Genomic DNA, 12,451 nt, shown 5'->3' with positions numbered 1-12,451 from the left:
CCTAGGGCACTTCCACTTATGGTCCTATAGCTTAGGGAAATTAAAATCAAAAAGACACAGCCACCCCAAAGTTTGGAACGGCTCTGTTTACAAGAACCTCGTTTACAGTACAAGTTCAACATCGCAGAAAGTGAAAAATGGATAAAGAAGTTGTGGTATTTACTTACAAAGCAATATCACTCAGCAATGAAATCTGTGTCATCAGGCCCTTAGCAGCACAATGAGTGGATTCAGGTATGATGATTCTAACTGAAATAAGTCACACAGAAAAAGAAACATCATAAGATATCAGTAATACACGGAATGGAAACTTGGCTACACAGGAACTGAATTACAGAACAGAACAGGGTCTCAAATTTAGAAAACCAACTTATGCTTGCTTAAAGGGAAAGGTGAGTTGGGGTGCTGCATAAAACCAGAGATTGAAATGAGCATAGATAAAGTTCCTTAAGCCAAATATGGAATAGACAAGAGCTACTCCTTGCTCAACGAAATGGACTCAACACCGCATATTAAACGCCTAAGAATGTACCTGACTAGTAAGTATCTTAAAACCTATGGATTGCTATGTCTCCAAAAGAGAATCAAGCATGTGTACAGGGGCATAAACGCAGCAGTGATAGGATTGGAGAGGTTCGGTGAGCAAATGAAGACCCTTTGAAGTCATATTGCATGGTACCCATTCCACGGGTTTCAACTACCCAGGTTTAAGGTATTCTTCCTTCTGCTAAAACCTGCATGTGGAACCCAGAGTATGATCAACCATGTGATCGGGAGACGTGTTCAAATATGTCTCAGTTTTCGTACCCTGGTACTCGGGTGCAACATTCCAGACGCTTTACTAACACTCTCCCGACTTGGAGAGTCAGTCCCTTTAACCTCCTGTTTGGCCCAGTTTGCAATTTCTGCGGAAGATGAACAGGAATAGCGAGAACCAATGAGAGGCTAGCTGGAGGTGTCTGGACGGGCAAATTTAACTCTCATTTCCCACCAGGAAGAGGAATTAACCAAAGGCTCAGCGTGCCGTGCCGGAACCAGATTAGGGCCTGAAGCCATCCTGCGGTGTTGCGGCCAGCTCAAAAGAAAGCGAGTTGAAGAAAGGAGCTCAGGGGCACTGTAATTCACAAACCTGCAGAGTTATAAATGACAGCTATCGTCCAAAAATAGACTGAAGTAAGGCTGCCAAGAGGACTTGAAAGCGGGGCAGAATTGCAGGAAACTTATTTCAGGAGGTAGACTGGAATTGCATTGAAAGCATAGGAAAAGAGGCAGAACGTCCACAATGATGCACTTGGCCAAAAAGGGCGTATGCGTTTTTTCCTGAATATATTCAGGAAAAAACGCATACGCCCTTTTTGGCCAACCAAGCAAGCTTGCAAAGGAAATCTGCACTACAATGAAGTCTCACTTCCCCCCGGTCAAAAGGGCCATCTGAAAACAGTGTAAAATCCAGAAAGGCAGGACAGGCCATGGAGAACTGGGAGCCTTGTCATGCTGATGGGCGGGATGTAAATTGCCAACAACCACTCGGGAGAAGTGTATGGTGTTTCCTGAAACATCTAAAAAACAAAGCAACAGAACCTAGGGCACTTCCACTTATGGTCCTATAGCTTAGGGAAATTAAAATCAAAAAGACACAGCCACCCCAAAGTTTGGAACGGCTCTGTTTACAAGAACCTCGTTTACAGTACAAGTTCAACATCGCAGAAAGTGAAAAATGGATAAAGAAGTTGTGGTATTTACTTACAAAGCAATATCACTCAGCAATGAAATCTGTGTCATCAGGTCCTTAGCAGCACAATGAGTGGATTCAGGTATGATGATTCTAACTGAAATAAGTCACACAGAAAAAGAAACATCATAAGATATCAGTAATACACGGAATGTAAACTTGGCTACACAGGAACTGAATTACAGAACAGAACAGGGTCTCAAATTTAGAAAACCAACTTATGCTTGCTTAAGGGGAAAGGTGAGTTGGGGTGCTGCATAAAACAAGAGATTGATATGAGCACAGATAAAGTTCCTTAAGCCAAATATGGAATAGACAAGAGCTACTCCTTGCTCAACGAAATGGACTCAACACCGCATATTAAACGCCTAAGAATGTACCTGACTAGTAAGTATCTTAAAACCTATAGATTGCTATCTCTCCGAAAGAGAATCAAGCATGTGTACAGGGGCATAAACGCAGCAGTGATAGGATTGGAGAGGTTCGGTGAGCAAATGAAGACCCTTTGAAGTCATATTGCATGGTACCCATTCCACGGGTTTCAACTACCCAGCTTTTAGGTATTCTTCCTTCAGCTAAAACATGCATGTGGAACCCAGAGTATGATCAACCATGTGATCGGGAGAGGTGTTCAAATATGTCTCAGTTTTCCTCCCCTGGTACTCGGGTGCAACATTCCAGACGCTTTACTAACACTCTCCCCACTTGGAGAGTCAGCGCCTTTAACCTCCTGTTTGGCCCAGTTTGCAATTTCTGCGGAAGATGAACAGGAATAGCGAGAACAAATGAGAGGCTAGCTGGAGGTGTCTGGACGGGCAAATTTAACTCTCATTTCCCACCAGGAGAGGAAATAACCAAAGGCTCAGCGTGCCGTACCAGAACCAGATTAGGGCCTGAAGCCATCCTGCGGTGTTGCGGCCAGCTCAAAAGAAAGCGAGTTGAAGAAAGGAGCTCAGGGGCACTGTAATTCACAAACCTGAAGAGTTATAAATGACAGCTATCGTCAAAAATTAGACTGAAGTAAGGCTGCCAAGAGGACTTGAAAGCGGGGCAGAATTGCAGGAAACCGATTTCAGGAGGTAGACTGGAATTGCATTGAAAGCATAGGAAAAGAGGCAGAACGTCCACAATGATGCACTTGGCCAAAAAGGGCGTATGCGTTTTTTCCTGAATATATTCAGGAAAAAACGCATACGCCCTTTTTGGCCAACCAAGCAAGCTTGCAAAGGAAATCTGCACTACAATGAAGTCTCACTTCCCCCCGGTCAAAAGGGCCATCTGAAAAAAGTGTAAAATCCAGAAAGGCAGGACAGGCCATGGAGAACTGGGAGCCTTGTCATGCTGATGGGCGGGATGTAAATTGCCAACAACCACTCGGGAGAAGTGTATGGTGTTTCCTGAAACATCTAAAAAACAAAGCAACAGAACCTAGGGCACTTCCACTTATGGTCCTATAGCTTAGGGAAATTAAAATCAAAAAGACACAGCCACCCCAAAGTTTGGAACGGCTCTGTTTACAAGAACCTCGTTTACAGTACAAGTTCAACATCGCAGAAAGTGAAAAATGGATAAAGAAGTTGTGGTATTTACTTACAAAGCAATATCACTCAGCAATGAAATCTGTGTCATCAGGTCCTTAGCAGCACAATGAGTGGATTCAGGTATGATGATTCTAACTGAAATAAGTCACACAGAAAAAGAAACATCATAAGATATCAGTAATACACGGAATGTAAACTTGGCTACACAGGAACTGAATTACAGAACAGAACAGGGTCTCAAATTTAGAAAACCAACTTATGCTTGCTTAAGGGTAAAGGTGAGTTGGGGTGCTGCATAAAACCAGAGATTGATATGAGCACAGATAAAGTTCCTTAAGCCAAATATGGAATAGACAAGAGCTACTCCTTGCTCAACGAAATGGACTCAACACCGCATATTAAACGCCTAAGAATGTACCTGACTAGTAAGTATCTTAAAACCTATAGATTGCTATGTCTCCGAAAGAGAATCAAGCATGTGTACAGGGGCATAAACGCAGCAGTGATAGGATTGGAGAGGTTCGGTGAGCAAATGAAGACCCTTTGAAGTCATATTGCATGGTACCCATTCCACGGGTTTCAACTACCCAGTTTTTAGGTATTCTTCCTTCAGCTAAAACATGCATGTGGAACCCAGAGTATGATCAACCATGTGATCGGGAGAGGTGTTCAAATATGTCTCAGTTTTCCTCCCCTGGTACTCGGGTGCAACATTCCAGACGCTTTAGTAACACTCTCCCCACTTGGAGAGTCAGCGCCTTTAACCTCCTGTTTGGCCCAGTTTGCAATTTCTGCGGAAGATGAACAGGAATAGCGAGAACAAATGAGAGGCTAGCTGGAGGTGTCTGGACGGGCAAATTTAACTCTCATTTCCCACCAGGAGAGGAAATAACCAAAGGCTCAGCGTGCCGTACCAGAACCAGATTAGGGCCTGAAGCCATCCTGCGGTGTTGCGGCCAGCTCAAAAGAAAGCGAGTTGAAGAAAGGAGCTCAGGGGCACTGTAATTCACAAACCTGCAGAGTTATAAATGACAGCTATCATCCAAAAATATACTGAAGTAACACTGCAAAGAGGACTTGAAAGCGGGGCAGAATTGCAGGAAACTGATTTCAGGAGGTAGACTGGAATTGCATTTCAGGCATAGGAAAAGAGGCAGAACGTCCACAATGATGCACTTGGCCAAAAAGGGCGTATGCGTTTTCTCCTGAATATATTCAGGAAAAAACGCATACGCCCTTTTTGGCCAACCAAGCAAACTTGCAAAGGAAATCTGCACTACAATGAAGTCTCACTTCCCCCCGGTCAAAAGGGCCATCTGAAAAAAGTGTGAAATCCAGAAAGGCAGGACAGGACATGGAGAACTGGGAGCCTTGTTATGCTGATGGGCGGGATGTAAATGGCCAACAGCCACTCCGGAGAAGTGTATGGTGTTTCCTGAAACATCTAAAAACCAAAGCAACAGAGCCTAGTGCACTTCCACTTATGGTCCTATAGCTTAGGGAAATTAAAATCAAAAAGACACAGCCACCCCAAAGTTTGGGACGCCTCTGTTTACAAGAACCTCGTTTACCGTACAATTTCAATATCACAGAAAGTGAAAAATGGATAAAGAAGTTGTGGTACTCACGTACAATGCAATATCATTCAGCAATGAAATCTATGTCACCAGGCCAGTAGCAGCACAATGAGTGGATTCGGGTATGCTGATTCTAACTGAAATAAGTCACACAGAAAAAGAAACATCAAAAAATATCACTAATACATGGAATGTAAACTTGGAGACAGAGGAACTGAATTACAAAACAGAACAGGGTCTCAAATTTAGAAAACCAACTTATGCTTGCTTAAGTGGAAAGGTGAGTTGGGGTGCTGCATAAAACCAGAGATTGAAATGAGCACAGATAAAGTTCCTAAAGCCAAATATGGAATAGACAAGAGCTACTCCTTGCTCAACGAAATGGACTCAACACCCCATATTAAACGCCTAAGAATATACCTGACTAGTAAGTATCTTAAAACCTATGGATTGCTATGTCTCCAAAAGAGAATCAAGCGTGTGTACAAGGGTCATAAACGCAGCAGTGATAGGATTGGAGAGATTCGGTGAGCAAATGAAGACCCTTTGAAGTTATAATGCATGGTACCCATTCCACGGGTCTCAACTCTCCAGGTTTAAGGTATTCTTTCTTCAGCTAAAACATGCATATGGAACCCAGAGTATGATCAACCGTGTGAACGGGAGACGTGTTCAAATATGTCTCAGTTTTCCTCCCCTGATACTCGGGTGCAACATTCCAGACGCTTTACTAACACTCTCCCCACTTGGAGAGTCAGCGCCTTTAACCTCCTGTTTGGCCAAGTTTGCAATTTCTGCGGAAGATGAACAGGAATAGGGAGAACCAATGAGAGACTAGCTGGAGGTGTCTGGACGGGCAAATTTAACTCTCATTTCCCACCAGGAAGAGGAATTAACCAAAGGCTCAGTGTGCCGTGCCGGACCAGATTAGGGCCTGAAGACATCCTGCGGTGTTGCGGCCAGGTCACAAGAAAGCGAGTTGAAGAAAGGAGCTCAGGGGCACTGTAATTCACAAACCTGCAGAGTTATAAATGAGAGCCATCGTCCAAAAATATACTGAAGTAAGGTTGCCAAGAGGACTTGAAAGCGGGGCAGAATTGCAGGAAACCGATTTCAGGAGGTAGACTGGAATTGCATTGAAAGCATAGGAAAAGAGGCAGAACGTCCACAATGATGCACTTGGCCAAAAAGGGCATATGCGTTTTTTCCTGAATATATTCAGGAAAAAACGCATACGCACTTTTTGGCCAACCAAGCAAGCTTGCAAAGGAAATCTGCACTACAATGAAGTCTCAATTCCCCCTGCTCAAAGGGGCCAACTGAAAAAAGTGTAAAATCCAGAAAAGCAGGACAGGCCATGGAGAACTGGGAGCCTTGTTATGCTGATGGGCAGGATGTAAATTGCCAACAGCCACTTGGGAGAAGTGTATGGTGTTTGATGAAACATCTAAAAAACAAAGCAACAGAGCCTAGGGCACTTCCACTTATGGTCCTATAGCTTAGGGAAATTAAAATCAAAAAGACACAGCCACCCCAAAGTTTGGGACGCCTCCGTTTACAAGAACCTCGTTTACGGTACAAGTTCAATATCGCAGAAAGTGAAAAATGGATAAAGAAGTTGTGGTATTTACGTACAATGCAGTATCAATCAGCAATGAAATCTATGTCATCAGGCCCATAGCAGCACAATGAGTGGATTCAGGTATGATGATTCTAACTGAAATAAGTCACACAGAAAAAGAAACATCATAAGATATCAGTAATACACGGAATGTAAACTTGGCTACACAGGAACTGAATTACAAAACAAACAGGTTCTCAAATTTAGAAAAGCAACTTATGCTTGCTTAAGGGGAAAGGTGAGTTGCGGTGCTCATAAAACCAGAGATTGAAATGAGCACAGATAAAGTTCCTAAGCCAAATATGGAATAGACAAGAGCTACTCCTTGCTCAATAAAATGGACTCAACACCCCATATTAAACACCTAAGAATGTACCTGACTAGTAAGTATCTTAAAACCTATGGATTGCTATGTCTCCGAAAGAGAATCAAGCGTGTGTACAGGGGCATAAACGCAGCAGTGATAGGATTGGAGAGGTTCGGTGAGCAAATGAAGACCCTTTGAAGTCATATTGCATATTACCCATTCCACGGATCTCAGCTCTCCAGGTTTAAGGTATTCTTCCTTCAGCTAAAACATGCATGTGGAACCCAGAGTACGATCAACCGTGTGATCGGGAAACGTGTTCAAATATGTCTCAGTTTTCGTCCCCTGGTACTCGGGTGCAACATTCCAGATGCTTTACTAACACTCTCCCGACTTGGAGAGTCAGTGCCTTTAACCTCCTGTTTGGCCCAGTTTGCAATTTCTGCGGAAGATGAACAGGAATAGAGAGAACCAATGAGTGACTAGCTGGAGGTGTTTGAACGGGCAAATTTAACTCTCATTTCCCACCAGGAAGAGGAATTAACCAAAGGCTCAGCGTGCCATGCCAGAAAAAGATTAGGGCCTGAAGCCATCCTGCGATGTTGCAGCTAGCTCACAAGAAAGCGACTTGAACAAAGGAGCTCAGGGGCACTGTAATTCACAAACCTGCAGAGTTATAAATGACAGCTATCGTCCAAAAATAGACTGAAGTAAGGCTGCCAAGAGGACTTGAAAGCGGGGCAGAATTGCAGGAAACCGATTTCAGGAGGTAGACTGGAATTGCATTGAAAGCATAGGAAAAGAGGCAGAACGTCCACAATGATGCACTTGGCGAAAAAGGGCGTACGCGTTTTTTCCTGAATATATTCAGGAAAAAACGCGTACGCCCTTTTTGGCCAACCAAGCAAGCTTGCAAAGGAAATCTGCACTACAATGAAGTCTCACTTCCCCCCGGTCAAAAGGGCCATCTGAAAAAAGTGTAAAATCCAGAAAGGCAGGACAGGCCATGGAGAACTGGGAGCCTTGTTATGCTGATGGGCGGGATGTAAATTGCCAACAACCACTCGGGAGAAGTGTATGGTGTTTCCTGAAACATCTAAAAATCAAAGCAACAGAGCCTAGGGCACTTCCACTTATGGTCCTATAGCTTAGGGAAATTAAAATCAAAAAGACACAGCCACCCCAAAGTTTGGGACGTCTCTGTTTACAAGAACCTCATTTACCGTACAAGTTCAATATCGCAGAAAGTGAAAAATGGATAAAGAAGTTGTGGTACTTACGAACAATGCAGTATCAATCAGCAATGAAATCTATGTCATCAGGCCCTTAGCAGCACAATGAGTGGATTCAGGTATGATGATTGTAACTGAAATAAGTCACACAGAAAAAGAAACATCATAAGATATCAGTAATACACGGAATGGAAACTTGGCTACACAGGAACTGAATTACAGAACAGAACAGGGTCTCAAATTTAGAAAACCAACTTATGCTTGCTTAAAGGGAAAGGTGAGTTGGGGTGCTGCATAAAACCAGAGATTGAAATGAGCACAGATAAAGTTCCTTAAGCCAAATATGGAATAGACAAGAGCTACTCCTTGCTCAACGAAATGGACTCAACACCGCATATTAAACGCCTAAGAAAGTACCTGACTAGTAAGTATCTTAAAACCTATGGATTGCTATGTCTCAGAAAGAGAATCAAGCATGTGTACAGGGGCATAAACGCAGCAGTGATAGGATTGGAGAGGTTCGTGAGCAAATGAAGACCCTTTGAAGTCATATTGCATGGTACCCATTCCACGGGTTTCAACTACCCAGGTTTAAGGTATTCTTCCTTCAGCTAAAACATGCATGTGGAACCTAGAGTATGATCAACCATGTGATCGGGAGACGTGTTCAAATATGTCTCAGTTTTCGTACCCTGGTACTCGGGTGCAACATTCCAGACGCTTTACTAACACTCTCCCCACTTGGAGAGTCAGTCCCTTTAACCTCCTGTTTGGCCCAGTTTGCAATTTCTGTGGAAGATGAACAGGAATAGCGAGAACCAATGAGAGACTAGCTGGAGGTGTCTGGATGGGCAAATTTAACTCTCATTTCCCACCAGGAAGAGGAATTAACCAAAGGCACAGCGTGCCGTGCCAGAACCAGATTAGGGCCTGAAGACATCCTGCGGTGTTGCGGCCAGGTCACAAGAAAGCGAGTTGAAGAAAGGAGCTCAGGGGCACTGTAATTCACAAACCTGCAGAGTTATAAATGACAGCTATCGTCCAAAAATAGACTGAAGTAAGGCTGCCAAGAGGACTTGAAAGCGGGGCAGAATTGCAGGAAACCGATTGCAGGAGGTAGACTGGAATTGCATTGAAAGCATAGGAAAAGAGGCAGAACGTCCACAATGATGCACTTGGCCAAAAAGGGGCATATGCGTTTTTTCCTGAATATATTCAGGAAAAAACGCATATGCCCTTTTTGGCCAACCAAGCAAGCTTGCAAAGGAAATCTGCACTACAATGAAGTCTCACTTCCCCCCGGTCAAAAGGGCCATCTGAAAAAAGTGTAAAATCCAGAAAGGCAGGACAGGCCATGGAGAACTGGGAGCCTTGTTATGCTGATGGGCGGGATGTAAATTGCCAACAGACACTCAGGAGAAGTGTATGGTGTTTCCTGAAACATCTAAAAAACAAAGCAACAGAGCCTAGGGCACTTCCACTTATGGTCCTATAGCTTAGGGAAATTAAAATCAAAAAGACACAGCCACCCCAACGTTTGGACGCCTCCGTTTACAAGAACCTCGTTTACCGTACAAGTTCAATATCACAGAAAGTGAAAAATGGATAAAGAACTTGTGGTCCTTATGTACAATGCAGTATCACTCAGAAATGAAATCTATGTCATCAGGCCCTTAGCAGCACAATGAGTGGATTCAGGTATGATGATTCTAACTGAAATAAGTCACACAGAAAAGGAAACATCATAAGATATCACTAATACACGGAATGTAAACTTGGCTACACAGGAACTGCATTCCAAAACAGAACAGGGTCTCAAATTTAGAAAACCAACTTATGCTTGCTTAAGGGGAAAGGTGAGTTGGGGTGCTGCATAAAACCAGAGATTGAAATGAGCACAGATAAAGTTCCTTAAGCCAAATATGGAATAGACAAGAGCTACTCCTTGCTCAACGAAATGGACTCAAAACCCCATATTAAACGCCTAAGAATGTACCTGACTAGTAAGTATCTTAAAACCTATGGATTGCTATACCTCCAAAAGAGAATCAAGCGTGTGTACAGGGGCATAAACGAAGCAGTGATAGGATTGGAGAGGTTCGGTGAGCAAATGAAGACCCTTTGAAGTCATATTGCATGGTACTCATTCCACGGGTCTCAACTCTCCAGGTTTAAGGTATTCTTCCTTCAGCTAAAACATGCATGTGGAACCCAGAGTATGATCAACCATGTGAACGGGAGACGTGTTCAAATATGTCTCAGTTTTCCTCCCCTGGTACTCGGGTGCAACATTCCAGACGCTTTACTAACATTCTCCCGACTTGGAGAGTCAGTCCCTTTAACCTCCTGTTTGGCCCAGTTTGCAATTTCTGCGGAAGATGAACAGGAATAGCGAGAACAAATGAGAGGCTAGCTGGAGGTGTCTGGACGGGCAAATTTAACTCTCATTTCCCACCAGGAAGAGGAAATAACCAAAGGCTCAGCGTGCCGTACCAGAACCAGATTAGGGCCTGAAGCCATCCTGCGGTGTTGCGGCCAGCTCAAAAGAAAGCGAGTTGAAGAAAGGAGCTCAGGGGCACTGTAATTCACAAACCTGCAGAGTTATAAATGACAGCTATCGTCCAAAAATAGACTGAAGTAAGGCTGCCAAGAGGACTTGAAAGCGGGGCAGAATTGCAGGAAACCGATTTCAGGAGGTAGACTGGAATTGCATTTCAGGCATAGGAAAAGAGGAAGAACGTCCACAATGATGCACTTGGCCAAAAAGGGCGTATGCGTTTTTTCCTGAATATATTCAGGAAAAAATGCATACGCACTTTTTGGCCAACCAAGCAAGCTTGCAAAGGAAATCTGCACTACAATGAAGTCTCACTTACCCCCGGTCAAAAGGGCCATCTGAAAAAAGTGTAAAATCCAGAAAGGCAGGACAGGCCATGGAGAAATGGGAGCCTTGTTATGCTGATGGGCAGGATGTACATTGCCAACAACCACTCGGGAGAAGTGTATGGTGTTTCCTGAAACATCTAAAAAACAAAGCAACAGAACCTAGGGCACTTCCACTTATGGTCCTATAGCTTAGGGAAATTAAAATCAAAAAGACACAGCCACCCCAAAGTTTGGAACGGCTCTGTTTACAAGAACCTCGTTTACAGTACAAGTTCAACATCGCAGAAAGTGAAAAATGGATAAAGAAGTTGTGGTATTCACTTACAAAGCAATATCACTCAGCAATGAAATCTATGTCATCAGGCCCTTAGCAGCACAAAGAGTGGATTCAGGTATGATGATTCTAACTGAAATAAGTCACACAGAAAAAGAAACATCATAAGATATCAGTAATACACAGAATGGAAACTTGGCTACACAGGAACTGAGTTACAGAACAGAACAGGGTCTCAAATTTAGAAAACCAACTTATGCTTGCTTAAGGGGAAAGGTGAGTTGGGGTGCTGCATAAAACCAGAGATTGAAATGAGCACAGATAAAGTTCCTTAAGCCAAATATGGAATAGACAAGAGCTACTCCTTGCTCAACGAAATGGACTCAACACCGCATATTAAACGCCTAAGAATGTACCTGACTAGTAAGTATCTTAAAACCTATGGATTGCTATGTCTCCGAAAGAGAATCAAGCATCTGTACAGGGGCATAAACGCAGCAGTGATAGGATTGGAGAGGTTCAGTGAGCAAATGAAGACCCTTTGAAGTCATATTGCATGGTACCCATTCCACGGGTTTCAACTACCCAGCTTTTACGTATTCTTCCTTCAGCTAAAACATGCGTGTGGAACCCTGAGTATGATCAACCATGTGATCGGGAGACGTGTTCAAATATGTCTCAGTTTTCCTCCCCTGGTACTCGGGTGCAACATTCCAGACGCTTTACTAACACTCTCCCGACTTGGAGAGTCAGCGCCTTTAACCTCCTGTTTGGCCCAGTTTGCAATTTCTGCGGAAGATGAACAGGAATAGCGAGAACCAATGAGAGACTAGCTGGAGGTGTCTGGACGGGCAAATTTAACTCTCATTTCCCACCAGGAAGAGGAAATAACCAAAGGCTCAGCGTGCCGTGCCGGAACCAGATTAGGGCCTGAAGCCATCCTGCGGTGTTGCGGCCAGGTCACAAGAAAGCGAGTTGAAGAAAGGAGCTCAGGGGCACTGTAATTCACAAACCTGCAGAGTTATAAATGAGAGCTATCATCCAAAAATAGACTGAAGTAAGGCTGCCAAGAGGACTCGAAAGCGGGGCAGAATTGCAGGAAACCGATTGCAGGAGGTAGACTGGAATTGCATTGAAAGCATAGGAAAAGAGGCAGAACGTCCACAATGATGCACTTGGCCAAAAAGGGCGTATGCGTTTTTTCCTGAATATATTCAGGAAAAAAACGCATACGCCCTTTTTGGCCAAACAAGCAAGCTGGCAAAGGAAATCTGCACTACA

The 12,451-nt window shown here is 43.7% G+C and overlaps 1 long non-coding RNA gene across 1 annotated transcript; it reads right to left on the bottom strand.

Moving 5' to 3' along the window:
• Window positions 1-1,744: 1,744 nt before the first annotated feature.
• Window positions 1,745-7,161, bottom strand: LOC307188337. Its single transcript, XR_013828913.1, has 5 exons — window positions 6,995-7,161; window positions 6,486-6,567; window positions 4,906-4,987; window positions 3,327-3,408; window positions 1,745-1,829 (listed from the first exon to the last, which is right to left on the bottom strand). It is a non-coding gene; the product is annotated as an uncharacterized lncRNA (long non-coding RNA).
• Between the last annotated feature and the right edge of the window lie 5,290 nt (window positions 7,162-12,451).

This window comes from Stenella coeruleoalba (assembly GCF_951394435.1).
Source record: "Stenella coeruleoalba genome assembly, chromosome: 6".
Classification (NCBI taxonomy): Eukaryota; Metazoa; Chordata; class Mammalia; order Artiodactyla; family Delphinidae; genus Stenella; species Stenella coeruleoalba.
Note: the sequence above shows the minus strand (reverse complement) of the source record. Positions and strands in the feature narration are given on the sequence as shown.